The sequence below is a fragment of the Lathamus discolor genome, chromosome 19 (genome assembly GCF_037157495.1).
Source record: "Lathamus discolor isolate bLatDis1 chromosome 19, bLatDis1.hap1, whole genome shotgun sequence".
NCBI classification, from domain to species: Eukaryota; Metazoa; Chordata; class Aves; order Psittaciformes; family Psittacidae; genus Lathamus; species Lathamus discolor.
The window spans coordinates 2,422,461-2,435,591 of NC_088902.1; the positions used below are offsets into that span (position 1 = coordinate 2,422,461).

The following is a 13,131-nucleotide window of genomic DNA, read 5'->3' on the forward strand; positions in this document are numbered from 1 at the left end:
AAGCCTGACCTAAAGGGGATGGGTGATTGTGTGGCTGTGGGTCTCACCTCTTAGGTGGAAGGAGAGGCTGACGTTACCGGGCTCACTCGGTGGCAGAGGGATGCTCTGGGTCTCACTGCCACCTTGGGGATGCTGTGGCTTTTGTTCTGTGCCGTTTTTGCGTGAGGAAGTACTTCCATAGCAGCTGCACCCTGCTGAGCTTTAGAGACCTCAGGGTCTCATTAATGATCACTCCTAATTGTTAGCAGACCTTACAGGCTTGTTGCAGTGGGGAGCTGTCGAGTTGAGAGGTGGGTGACTGCGCTGCTGTGCCCGTGCGGGCTCAGAACAGCCCCGGCGCTGCTCAGAAGGGGAAGGGGTAGAGCGAACACAACAAAGCCCCCAGCAAGGGGGGGTTAATGGGAAGGTTTGGCTGCTGAAGGAGCTCCCCAGGCTCTGCAGTGTCTTTGTACCCTGGCTCCCAGTAAATTGCAGTGCTTTGCCTCAGAGCTTACTTGGGATGAGATGAGGGGGACGCTTGGTCTCTGTGCAAAGGAGCTGTGTGTGTGATGCTGCTGAGCTGTGCTGCGTGGTCCACGACTGGTCATGGAGCCAGAGAGCAAGTTCCTGCCTGCTCCCCGGTGATGCTTGAAGGCTGCAGAAGAAGTGAGTTGTCCCCATGGGTACAGGTGACCCCCGAGTGTGGCTGCCCCGTGCTCATCCCGGCCCCCATCCTTCCCTTTGTCTCTGATCCAAGATGCTTCCATCCCCTCATGGCTCCTGTGTGTGACCAGGGGGCCTGGCAGTGACCTCCATCACAGGCTCCATCTGTGCTCAGTGCTGCCTGTGGCCCTATGGGGGCACGTACCCCATCACCTCAGAACCCCCCCCCCATCACCTCAGGGCCCCTATGGGGTACCCCCCACCCCACACAACCACCTCAGAGCCCCCCCTGGAACGCGCCGCCCCCGTTCCCAGTCTCTTTGTCTCCGCAGCATCCTTATTTACCCTCCCGTGCCTCAACCCAACTTCAGCCTGCGATTCACAAAGCCCGCTACGTCACCGGCGGGGGCCGGGCCGGCGCCGTCACCGCCCCGCGGAGCTGCCCTCCCGCTGCGCCATTGAAGAGCCCACCCTAGCGGCTACGCAGAGTGCGTAAAGCTCCGAGTGGAGCTCTCCCGGTGTGGCGGCGTAGATTGCGTAAAGCGGCTCGCGTCGGTGCGCTGTGAGAGCTCTACGGAGTTGGCGTAAAGCAGGGGCTCTGAATGGGGAGGAGCGGACGGGAGGGGGGGGGGGGGGGGAAGGCGCTCGAGCGCTGTGTGGCGTGCGCTCCAGCCAATGGCGGGGCGGGGCGGGGCTCTAGGGGGCGGGGCCGGGCGCGGCGGGTGGCCAATGGGCGGGGAGGGGGGCGTGGCCGGCGGCGGCCGGGGTGTCTCGCGCTGGGTGACAGCTCGCGCGTGCTGATGATGGCGGTAAATAAAGGGGCCGTTCGCGGGGGGGGGGGGGGGGGGCGGGGGGAGAGGGTGAACCCCCCCCCTTGAGGGCGGGAGGGTGAAGGGGGGGGCACCCCACTGTGAGGGGGGTGCTGAGAGGTCCTCGGGGCACCCCCCCCCCCATGGTGTGATCGGGGGGGGGGGGGGGAGGTGTGAGGCGGACCCTGACCCGCACACACACACACGGCCCCCCCCCACCCCCCCCACCCCCCCCCCCGCCGCCTTCTTTGTGTGCGGGGGGGGGGGGGCCCGCGCCGGGCTCGGCGGAGCCGCAACTTTCCCTTTGTTGAGGCGCGGGAGCGGCGGGAGCCCCCCCCCTCCGCCCGGCCTGTCCTCGAACCCCCCCTCCCCCCCCCCCCCCCCGCCTCTCCTCAAACCCCCCCCCCTCTCCCCCCCCCCCTTCCACCCGGTACCGGCGCCTCTCGGCGGCTTTACCGCCCCCTGGCGGCCGGGCCGGGCACAGCGCGGGGGGCGCATCCCGGTGGGTGCTGCGGCTGGCGGGGGGGGGGGGGGGGGTGTATGGAAAAGCTGCCCCATTAAGCCCTGTGTGTGGTTGGGAAGGGCCCGAAAACAGGGATAATGCATTCCCTATGGATGGGGAATAGGGAATGGGGGCTTGGGTCGTGTTTAGTTAAAACGAAATAATAATAATGGGGGGGGGGGGTGTGTTTCAACCCCCCCCTCCAGCGCAGGGAGTAACAACGGGGATGGGGGTCATGATGGGTCCGGAGCTCTGAACCCCTCTTTTAACACCGGGTACAGTCGGGAGAGCACTGATGGGTGTCTGCAGCACCCGCTTGGTTTGGAATATACGGGGTGGGGGGGAAAGCATCCTTACTTAGAGCTACCCTCGTACTTCTGGCCAGGGAAGGATGCTCTTGGAGTAATAGACCTCTTTTCATGTGAAATGTTCCCAAATTGGGCCCTTTCCTGTACCACTGCCTCGGAGGAGATGCTGCTGCAGCCTGAGGAGCGAGTGGAGCAGGATGTGATGGGCGCTGCTGGCTCCTCAGCCCAGGCACAACTCAAGAGTTGGAGCTCCTGATGTGGTAGCAATGGCTCTGGTGGTGAAGGCAAGGAGAGAAATAGGGCCCGGATTAAACCGGGCGATCAGGAGGTGGAGCAGGAAGCAGAAATAGGGTGTTAGGGAGAGGAGATGGGAGCTGCTCCTGGAGCAGAGGGAACGGATGGTTGGGATATGAGAAGGAGACGAGGGAGAGCTGCGGAGCGGGAGGATGAGAGCGGATAAATCAGTGCAGTTGTGACTATAAACTCCATGTGGGTGTGAACTGCGGATTAAACTTGCCCTTGGATTAAAGGAGTGAAGTGTCTGGAGTTATGCCCTGTTTACGTGCAGCATCGCTGGGCTTTGCGCTGAATTGCCGTGGCTCTGCCTTCAGAACAAGGCTCCGTTGTTGAACAATTGTCAGATGCGTTGGTAGGAGGTTAAAAACAGAAGGAGCGAGGGCACCGAAAGCGTTTGGTGTTGGGTTGAATTGCTTTGAAAATAGCTGAGCTGCAAACGCTTGAACAGGACTCGCCAAGCGAGCAGCATTTGATGTCTGCGAGCGTTCAAACGAGCGGTAAACGCTTGTTTATTTCCCCCCCTCATCCTTCTTCCTCCTCATCTGAGCCGACTTCAAGTGTAAAGGGGGGTTTGAAGTTGGCAGCTTTTCAGGGCTGGAGTGATTCTTGGTCTTGTGCAAGTTCTGGTGTGTTACGAAGAATTGTGCTTGCTCAGGAGCGGGGTTTAACGACAGTCACGCATGCAGCGGTTTATGGAATGCTGCAGCCACTGCATCCAAACCAGGGGTTTATTCAGTGCCCGAAGATCGTTAGGAAGGAATCTGCCGCTGCAGGTCCTGTTGGAGAATGGGGTTGCGAGGGATGCAGAGCCCTGTGGTGGACAAGACACCCTGGAGCCCTGTGAGGATGGTGAAGCAGAGAAGGAGCCTCGTGTGCTTGGTGTGATCAGTGCTTGGATTGGGAAGCTCAAAGGGAATGGCGAAGGATCTCCTTTTGTGTGCTGTGCTGTTGATGACAGGGGTTCTGCTGCCTGGGATGCTCAGCTGGGAGGATCACCTCTGCTCCTGGCTGTGAAAGGCTCCAGTGCGGGTCCTTGCTGCAGCGGGTCTCTTGGGACTGATCAGAATCCTTCCCTTGGTGCGTGTGTGTGTTTGCAGCTCTCTGGTTGTCTTCTTCAGTGCTAAACCATGCTTGTTGATAGGCGTTTGTAAGAGTAGTTGCTGTTTTGCCCCAGCTCCTCGGAACGAGTGGCAAGAAACCCTTTCCCTAGTGACAAAGTTGCTGTGAATTACTGAATATGTCCTTTCAGATCCTATTTTTCTTGGCCTTTTTGCCTTTTGTTGGCTGTTTTCATAGTGAAATGCCTTTGGTAGAAACGAGAGAGACCAACATAAGTTGTCTGAAGACTTTGCCTGTGATTGGGTGCAGCAAGGGGGAGAAGGAAGATGGAGCAGCTCTAGCGACAGCTCGCCTGGTGGGAGATGCTCCAAAAGACCCTTTATTTCCTGCAGGAATCCCTGCAGACACGGGAAGCCTCTCACTGTGTTTAACAACCTTGGTGGTTTTCATCTTGAGTATTTCATCAAGGCTTGGTTTTGGTGTCGGTTGGGGTTTATTTCTCCTTTGGGCAATGAAACCTTCGGAGATGCTCTTGTCTCGGCAGCCTGTTGTTAATTGCTCGGTGTAGGAACACTTCGCCTTTCCTCAACACTTCACCACAGTGAACAGGCTGCTGAGTAGATGTGGGTTGTATAGAAAATATCCCCCCCCCCCTTCAGTGTCAGTGAATGGGAAACCAACCTCGTTAGCACGAAACCCTTAACGAATCCTTGCTCTGGAGCACACCGAGGAGTTCTTTAACCACTGCCGTTTCAAAAGGGGATTTCCAGCTCGGAATGCCCGCGTTGCGTGTTCACATCACCCCATGGACCAGTGCTAATGCTCTTCACGTTGGTCCTTATGAGACTTCCGATCAAAGATGGCTCGTGCGAGGCTGTTAAGTCGTGTATGGCTCAAAAGACATTGAATTACAGCCCCAGCTCACAGGCTCCTATGGAGCAGCTCTGCCACGCCACTGAACAAACCAGGTTACAGTGGGAGTGAGGGGAGGGCAGGTAGAAATGGAGGTGGGAATTCTCCCCTTTGCCAGCGTCAGAGGGAAGTGATTTCTAAGTGGTCCCAAGCTAACGATGGGTGTATTTGGAGTAATTCACAGCCCAGAACACCGAGGGAAACACAGGTTAAAATGCACACGCTATGGGTTTGGAAGGAGAAAAATCCCTTCACTTTCTGCGGCGGCGTTAAGAGCGAGTTGGTGGCTTTAGGAGCTGTAAGTTTAGTGGCTTTAGGAGCCCTAAGATAGCTGGAAAACAAATCAAACTTGGCTGCTTTGTGCTGTGTCGTTAATTAGCTTTTCCCTTCCACAATAGTGAGGAGCCCACGTTAACTATTGCACCACCAAGGCCGCTCAGGAAACGGGGAAGTTGTGATGTTGAAAGCAGGCGCCCTCAGTAAGTCCCTTTAACCCGGGAATTACAACGGAATTCACTGGGAAGTGGGGCCTTTGAAGAACTTTACTGAGAAAGGGGAAGGAAAATGCAGCAGCTGGGTGAAAACCGGCTTCTTTCTGTGCTTCTCCCCATGGTGTGCACGCTTGCTGTCTGGTCGCGCTGCCTCGGCTGTGTAATTCAGCCACGTTTGCAGGCAGAAAACTGACAGCTCAGCCTTAGCATGAGCGCATTGGAAAGGTACCTGGTGTTAACGTGGCGGTCGTGGATGTACCCTTGAAAAGACATCTGGTTAAAGGGATGCTTTCTGGATGGTTGTGATTTAGTGAAATGCAAAAGGGTCCTTTAGCCACGGCGAAACCCGCGGCCTCGAGCACAGGAATCCCTACAGAACATTGGAGCTCCTAAATAACATCCTCCATCGAGGTCTTTACAAGTAAATAATAGCCTGGTCTATTGTAGTGCACTTCAATGTGTGGTATATATCACCCGAACTTTTACGCTCAACCTCTAACCGAGTGCAGTGAAAAAGAAGCTTCCCCCCTTTCTCCAGGCAAAGCCAGTGATGGTTTAGAAAGAACCAATTTAATGGGGAAAAGCTTTAGTGCGTTTATGTGCTTTTCAGGCTTTTCAGTCAAACCATGGAAGATCAAGTCAAGAGTTATGGGCCACAGCTGTGTTCCTCCATTGAGCTCCTGTATAGGACATCAGCTGAGCCGATTAAGGAATGGTGACCACAGCTCCATTCCCTGATTCGCTCTGAAAGGCAGAGCCGGGCACTTGATTGAGAAGCATCGCCTTGCAACCATGTTTTCCCATTCACTTGCAGTGGGCGGCTTAGATTTGATTAAGAAATACTGGCCCATAATTACATTCTGCCCCTCTCTCTCATGCTGCTGAAAAGCCTCTGAAGACAATTGGAGGGTTTGAACTCTAAATGCAGTCGGTGCAAGAAGAGCCCTTGCAGCCTGGCGAGGTGGGTGTGCGGATGAAGGGGTAAGGAGCTTTTAGCCAGGAATCCTAACAGGAGTGTCCTGGGAAGGGCAGTGAGCGCTGGTTTGTGTTTCTGCACGGCTGCAGCTTTGTTCCCTGCTTTCCCGAAGGGATCCGTGTCTCTGAGCCTGACTTCATTGCAATCACTTTGTGACAAACGTGCTTTCCTCCTCCTCAAAGAGCAAAACTGTGGTTTATATGAAATCCTTTCTTTTGGTGTGATGGGACCCGTTCAGCCTCTTGCCTGGTGCTGCAGTTAACTCTACCCACTAATTTGAGATAGTTTAGACTTTCACATTATGCTGTATATTAAATGTGTTCCAGCTGAATAACAAGTGCCTTGTGTATTAAGGAAATGATAGAGATTTGTGGCTGGCTTCTAGCTTGAACATTATCTGCATAAATCCAGCACTGGAGTGCGTCGGAAGAAATCATTTAGGCTGAACTTCAGCAATCGCAGTCGGGGTGAAGACTTCCCTACCCTGCAGGTTTGTGTAGCTCAGGGCAACGAGGTGCTAATGTCTCCTTTGACTAATTGGGCTTCACATTTGTGTTCACTGTGGGGCTTTAATAGTTCAGGGGGGTTCTGGGTGGAGGGAGAGACCTAAGGATTGATTTGAACAGATTGTGTGTCTGTTTGTGTGTGTGTAGCTATAGATGTGTTGCGGGAACGGGACAACCCGATCTGGTTTTGGATGCTCAGGGGTTTTCCAGTCATTAAGCAACAGGGGAAAAGGCTGTGTTCTAATGCAGGGATTGCAGCTGGCTTAGGCTGATCCAGAGGGCTAAAGGTGAATTAACCACAAGTGGATTGTGTGTTACTGAAAAAGCAAACCCCATCCGCTCATGGAACAGTGCTTGGGAACCCAAGGAGATCGGCTGCCTGTAGCTGTCAGGGTTGAACTAAACCATCTCATTCCAGCCCCACGCTGATGCCCGCAGCTCCTGCATCCAGGGACCTTCATCAATGGGGACAGACTGGTTTCCTTTTAGGAGGAGGAGGACATCGGGAGGGTGACTCTTTGCTTAGTGGCTGCTTTCCATGTTGCTGGTGTGGAGTGAAACCGTTTGCTGCTGGCATGGAAATGTTGGTGTCGTATCTGGGGTATTTGCTATTTCACGTAGAAAGAAGCCGTGCTTAAATGCATGTTGGTTGGTGTAACAGGAGGGCTTCACTGCCCGTCCCTGCAGAATCGGTTGTGTCTTCTGCAGCTGGAGAAGCGTGATGGGAACGCAAGTGCCACGCTGGGTACAAAGGAGCAGGTTGGTCTCGGGAGCTGTTTCTCTCTGAGGAGAACAAAGAGGGGGTTTATGTGCTGAAAACCCACACAAACGTGAAAAACGTGTTTCAGTGTTAAGGACAAGTATTCTAGGCTTAGGGTAGTATTAATTATTCCCCAAAAAATCAATGTAAAACTCTGCTCTTCCTTTAGAAAACAGAAGTTACATCAGCAAACTGTTTATTCACCGGAGTTGTGAGAAAGCCGTTAGCTTGGATTTAATGATGTTTAATCATTCCTTCAAAAATACAAAGGAGCTACTAAAAGCTGTTCAGCTAAGCTTTAAGGAACTAATAGCTGTAACTCAGATTCAGAAGTGATTTCGGTCCAGAGGTAAGTCTATAATCCTCCCAGTCATGAGTTAATCTGTTATCAGGCTAAGACTAGAAGCAAATCTGTTTAACTAAGAATAGTTAATTCACCTGAATGAGAGCAAGGATGAAGATCCTGCTCACGAGAGTTTGTTTGGGGGAAATGGAATATTCCTGGCAGAGCATGGAAGTAGCGAGTGTTTGCCAACGGTGGACTGAGGAATCCTGCTTTGTAATACGCACCGCTCTTTTCCTCAGCTTGGACACTATGGAGATGACTGACTCAGGGAATGAGGAAGAAAACATCCTGTTTATTATCCAATGGGAAGGTTTTAGGAACAGCTTGCGGAGGCACAGGATGGAAATCAAATCAAAAGAGGTGCAAATCCACCTCTCCCTCTTTCCTTCCCTTGCCTTGTTGCCGTTTCGTCTCAAGACAAATTGATGTGATGAACTCTAACCTCCCAGCATCTGTTACTTTAATAAATTATCCGAGTGTAGAATGGGGCCCGGGTTGATCTCCAGTTCTTAAAGGGGATTAACAACCCGGTATGTGCCGTGTGCCCGTCTCCTACCTCGTTCTGTTACCTTGGCGTGTTGTGGTGAGGACAAAGGCGCTGCTCCGATATCCCCTGTAATTTATAGGAAAGGATTTCAGCCAGAACAGGATTCATAATATGCAAATTAGGAATAATTCCGTCAGGAATGGGGAGGGGGGGAAAGGTGCCTTTAAGCGAGTGAAATCGTTCCTTCGGTACCAGAGACTAGAAGAGCAAGCCTTTGGCATCAGCTGCTGGGCTGGATGCAGGGAGGGCTGAGATTGAATATACTCTTGTTAGGTTTATCAATGCCACTTTAGGTCTCCTTTTGCACACCTGGGAAGAGGAGGGTTTGCTGTATAGGTTTGTTTTCAAGCACACAACAGGGGCATCAGCTGAGCAGAGAAGAGGATGTGTAAATCTCTGTCTAATTCTTTGTTGACAAGAGAACAGAGCAGACCTTGGTAGAGCGCCGTGGTCCAGGCGAAGGCTGGGTCAGGTCATTTGCTGCTTCTAGAGCCAAGGATGTGGCAGTGCTCATGGATGCTACACAGATAAATACTGTGGAGCATCTTGGGCTGATGCCTGGGGTGTGTTGGTTAAAAAAGGCAGACGTCCTTGCTGCATTTGGCTACACTGGTCACTGTGGGTTACTGCATTTACCAGTTAACAGCGTGCATTAAAACCCATAGAGAATTTTCTAGCTGCTGCTCTGTTTCACTCCTCAAAGACCTGATAGTAGTTGATTGGCAAGAGAAGGCAAAGAAAATGATGGAGAGCTGTGTCAAAACCCCTCGTTATTTTTGGCTTCTTGTAATCTCTGCTCCTCAAATGTATCGGAGGCACCTTTCCTGCTTCAAACATTGCAAAATGTGGCTGTGAATACCCTACTTATATTTAATACTATTTGCCTATTCATAATGGCTGTGAAGATAATAGGGCAGAGCCTGCTGGGGTTGTCTCGTTCTTTATTGCCTCAGTAGATGGCACTGACATGTTCGTTTGACTGATTGCTTTATGTGTTGTATCAGCTGTGATGTTGGTTTAGATTAGTTAATAGTCTGTCTTAAGATTTTGCCAAGATGAATATGAATTAAAACGGGGGAGGAAGAACAGGAGAGGACTACCCATAACTTACCAAGTATTCACTCTCTGGTACGATCCGTCTTTGTGTCGATCACAAAGAGATCCTCGAGGAGGCTGTTAGGCTGCCGCTGAATGCTGGGGCTCTTCAACTGATCCGTGCTGCAGCCACCCGTGGTGTTGTGAGCAGCAGCGGGAGGCTTCTTTGACACGTTGGAGCTCCAAAACTTCACCCCGTCCCCCTGCAATGGGTTTGGTTTATTATAACTGCATATCTTATTTGTTTTATTATAACTGCATATCTTACTTGTTTTATTATAAGCACATTTGGTTTATTATAATTGTCTTTTGATGCAGAAGTAAGCGGGGTTTGTGAGTGATGCGAGGGATGCAGCAAGGTACCATCGGTCAAAACGCACCCGGGCCTGACCGTGCTAACGAAGCTCTTTGCCAGCAGTGGGAAGTTCTGTTTAATTTGGTGGTGTTCATGTGAAGGCAGGTGGGAAGGGAGTAGGATTTTCCCTATCAAAGGTTGAGCGTGTGGGTTTGAATGTTTTTAACATCTCTGAGCTGTTGGTGTGAACCTCGACTCGGAATGTGTGGGTTATGTGACTGTTGGTGATAAATCTGATAGACACTGAACGGGAAAAATCATGTTTGAGGAGTCTGGTCAAAAGAATTAATGCTTTCTGCATGCCCTCAAAATGGGGCTTTTTGGCTGCATTGTAGTAGGCCATGATAATAATAAGGTAGGGAAAGTGGGGGCACCAGAGAATGCCTGTTTCCCCCCCTCTCTTCCTGCTTTGTTTGGCCACGTTGAAGTAGAACATGGCTCGTTTTGTTTCATTGTACCCTGTTAATTATACCTAGGGTGCCTTGTTCACGTGTGCCCAGGTCCTGACCTATGAACACTCTCACTAAGCCTGAATGCAAACCGAGCTGGGCAGTGCTAAGCGAGAAAGGAAGCAAAAAGAACGCAGTTTTGGTGCGAATCCCTGCAGTTTTGGGGTGGTGGGGCCTAAAACCTGAATTTCCCAATAGCAAAAATGGATGTAGAGCTCGTGACTTGGAGTCGGTGCCACTGATTTTGCATCCATGACAGCTCTGTCACTGTGTGCTCGAGCAGGAGCAAACACATGGGAGACTCTAAAACGCTTTGGTGTGTCCCAATCTGCGGTTGTCACAAGTAAGGAAATGGTTGGATGGGAATTCATGGATTCTATCAAGCTGCTTGCTTGACTCATAAAATGAAATGATTGCTTTATATGGGGCAGTTACCATCTACTTTCAGACTGTCCTAATGCAAACCAGCTTTTTCCTGCTTGATTCTGATAATTCAGATTGCCTCTATTTGCTCCAGGCTTCTCCAGCTGTAAGTACCAGTGGAATTCCTGCGCTGGCTCTTTCCCTTTTGGACTGGTGCACCAGAACTGGGCTATCCTGTGGACCGGTTTCATGTACAGTGCGTGCCCCTTTTATATGGTGTATTCATATTGTGTTTCCCAGCTTATTAACACCTCCGAAAGCCCAAACCAAAAGCTGGGAAGCTTATGAAAAGAAAGGAGAGGGAGAATTTTATGTATTGCCATAAATGAAGAAACATTAACTTCTGGAAAGCCCTGAACTGAGAAGTATATAGCATTTTAATAATGCTTTTTAACCTCCAGGGCTGTTGCATTGTAACTTCCCCCATTCCCAGGGAATTGCAGGATGTGCATCTTTCTGTTTGCTTGGTGTATGGTGACCCTAAGGAATAAATAGGATTGGTTGTATTGCACATGGAAAAGCTGCTCTTGAAGCTAAAGGTGAAAACTGAGGTAGTGGGGGCTCTACCTGGGGCTTCAGTCACTTGGTTTTATTCATCTCCTGCACTTAGATGAGAAACAGGGAGTTTGGCTTAATAAGAATATTCGTGTTTCATCTTTAACGTGCTTCTAAAACGTCCAAGTTTAAACTTGGACATCTGGAGAACGTGGATGGCAGCACAAATAACCTGGCTGGTTCCTGAGGGGGGCTGTATGGAAATGCTTTGTGAGCCGAAGGATTTCCCCTTCTCTTTGCCCTTCCATGATTATCTTCAAACCATAAACTGCCGGCTCCATTCCTCGTGACCGCTGAACTGGCTCTTGTTTTAAGAGGATCTTCATCAGGAAGGAATGTGGATAGAAGACAGATGCACATTTGCAACTCTTTGTTGGCCTGTATGAAGTCTGAGTTACTGCTCTTGGAGGATGCCAAGGCTTTTGGTGTAGTCATAAATGTATTCTAGTCCATAAATGTATTTGAACCAAACTAAAGGAGTTTGATGGGGTTTGGTTGGAGTTTGCCAGCAAGCCTCTAGTAAAGAGAGTGTGTATCTGCAGAGAGGTTGTAGTGTAGCTAAGCTTTCCCTTCCTGGTGTGTTACGGAATTGGGATGTTAACATCTCTGGTTTGGTAGGTTTGGGACATTTACATCTCTAAACGGGAGGCAAACGCTTGTCTTGCCTCAGCTACCCCCCTAAATACACGAGAACAGAACTTCATAGGGAGGATGCTCAATCCCTGTGGGTGGGTTGGTGCCAGGGACTAACTGGAGCCCTTTGAAGCCTTGTTCTCTTTGCTGTGGAGTGTGACGTGTTGGGAGCTAATTGTACTCAGCACACCACAGTGGCTGTGCCCTTCCTTGTACTGTAAAATGAGCTATGCACCGGTATCCATCAACTTCAGCATCCCAAGATGATGCCGAGAGCCAAGTCCTGCAGAAGTCATGTTCTCTCCCACCAAGGATGCCAGATTTTCTTCATCCTCGTGCTTTGGGGTTTCTGAGGGTTTGGGGCTTGGTTGTGGGGTTTCTTTTTGCAATAATTGGATCTTTCTTTGCAAACTGATTCCTGAGATTCCAGTTTTGAGCCTCGAGCACATCTTTACAGCACGCTGCGAGCTCCCAGGAACAGTTTCACGTTGACATAGTTATAATTAACTTAAAGGAGTTAATAAACCAGAACTCGCTGTGGAAGTTGGCAGGGAAGTCACATTTTCGTCAAGCTCCCTTGTGATTATAGCTTGGGAGCTGGAACAGCAGAAGGGGGTGGGAGGATGTCCTCCCGTGCCTGTATGGAATGGCTGGAACCAGTGGAAGTCCTTTGAGCTTGCTGTGATTCCCATAGGACACCAGCCAGCTTCCAGGGGAGATGCTGTGGAATTCAGGATGCTTTGGATCAAGGTGGGAGGTTCGTGTGTGCTGGGATGAGGAGGGCGATGCTCGGGAGGGAGATGGGAGCAGCGACTGCTGCTGCTGTCATAGCTCGTGTCTCCTCTCTTGTCATCTGTCTTTTACACTGTGGGTAATTCATGGATTCACAGGAGCTGTTTAATTCATTGCTTTGCTGCCTCTTCAATGAAACACCGAATCCTGACTCATCTCTAACTCTTCCTCCTGTGTTTTCCCTTCTTTTTTCCCCTTTGTCAGCTGTGTTAATTTGCCTGTGACTGACTTGATGGAACGTCAGCCTGGATAGGAGGAATCCAGGAACTGGAGGGTAGGAAGCTGACAATTTCCAAGGAAATATGCTTTCAGAGTAATTGAAAAAGTCATCAGGGCTCTTGTTACCCTTTGGAGATGCAATTTGAAAGTCTGGAAGGGTTTGAACCAGAGGAGTGAAGGGAGAAACCCATTCCTGTCCAGGCAAGGTGATGGCTCTTGGGAGAAAGAGAAACAGAAAGAGCTTCTTGCATGTTTGCCTGGGTGTTTTCCTTGCTCCATGGTCCAGCGCTTGAGTAGTTCTGGACCATGCAGTGGCTCTGTAAGGATACAGGATACCTGCTCAGGTGATGTGCTGATGGAACTCATTCCTTCACGCAGCAATTCCTCTTCTCTAATGGAGTTCTCAATGACGGGAGGTTTCGTGTCTGACAAAGCGCTATTGCCGGTGGCTTGGA

At 50.9% G+C, this 13,131-nt stretch overlaps 1 protein-coding gene across 5 annotated transcripts in view; it reads left to right on the plus strand.

Annotated features, from left to right (window-relative positions):
• Positions 1-980: 980 nt before the first annotated feature.
• USP49 (ubiquitin specific peptidase 49) overlaps positions 981-13,131 on the plus strand; it is a 30,337-nt gene continuing 18,186 nt past the window's right edge. For 3 of the 5 annotated variants that reach the window (XM_065698244.1, XM_065698247.1, XM_065698248.1), the window contains exon 1: positions 1,380-1,451. The gene's annotated coding sequence lies outside the window, so the exon portion shown is untranslated. Of the gene's footprint in view, positions 1,131-1,379; positions 1,452-13,131 lie in introns of those variants that run through there. The other 2 variants (XM_065698245.1, XM_065698246.1) reach the window with 2 other exon arrangements.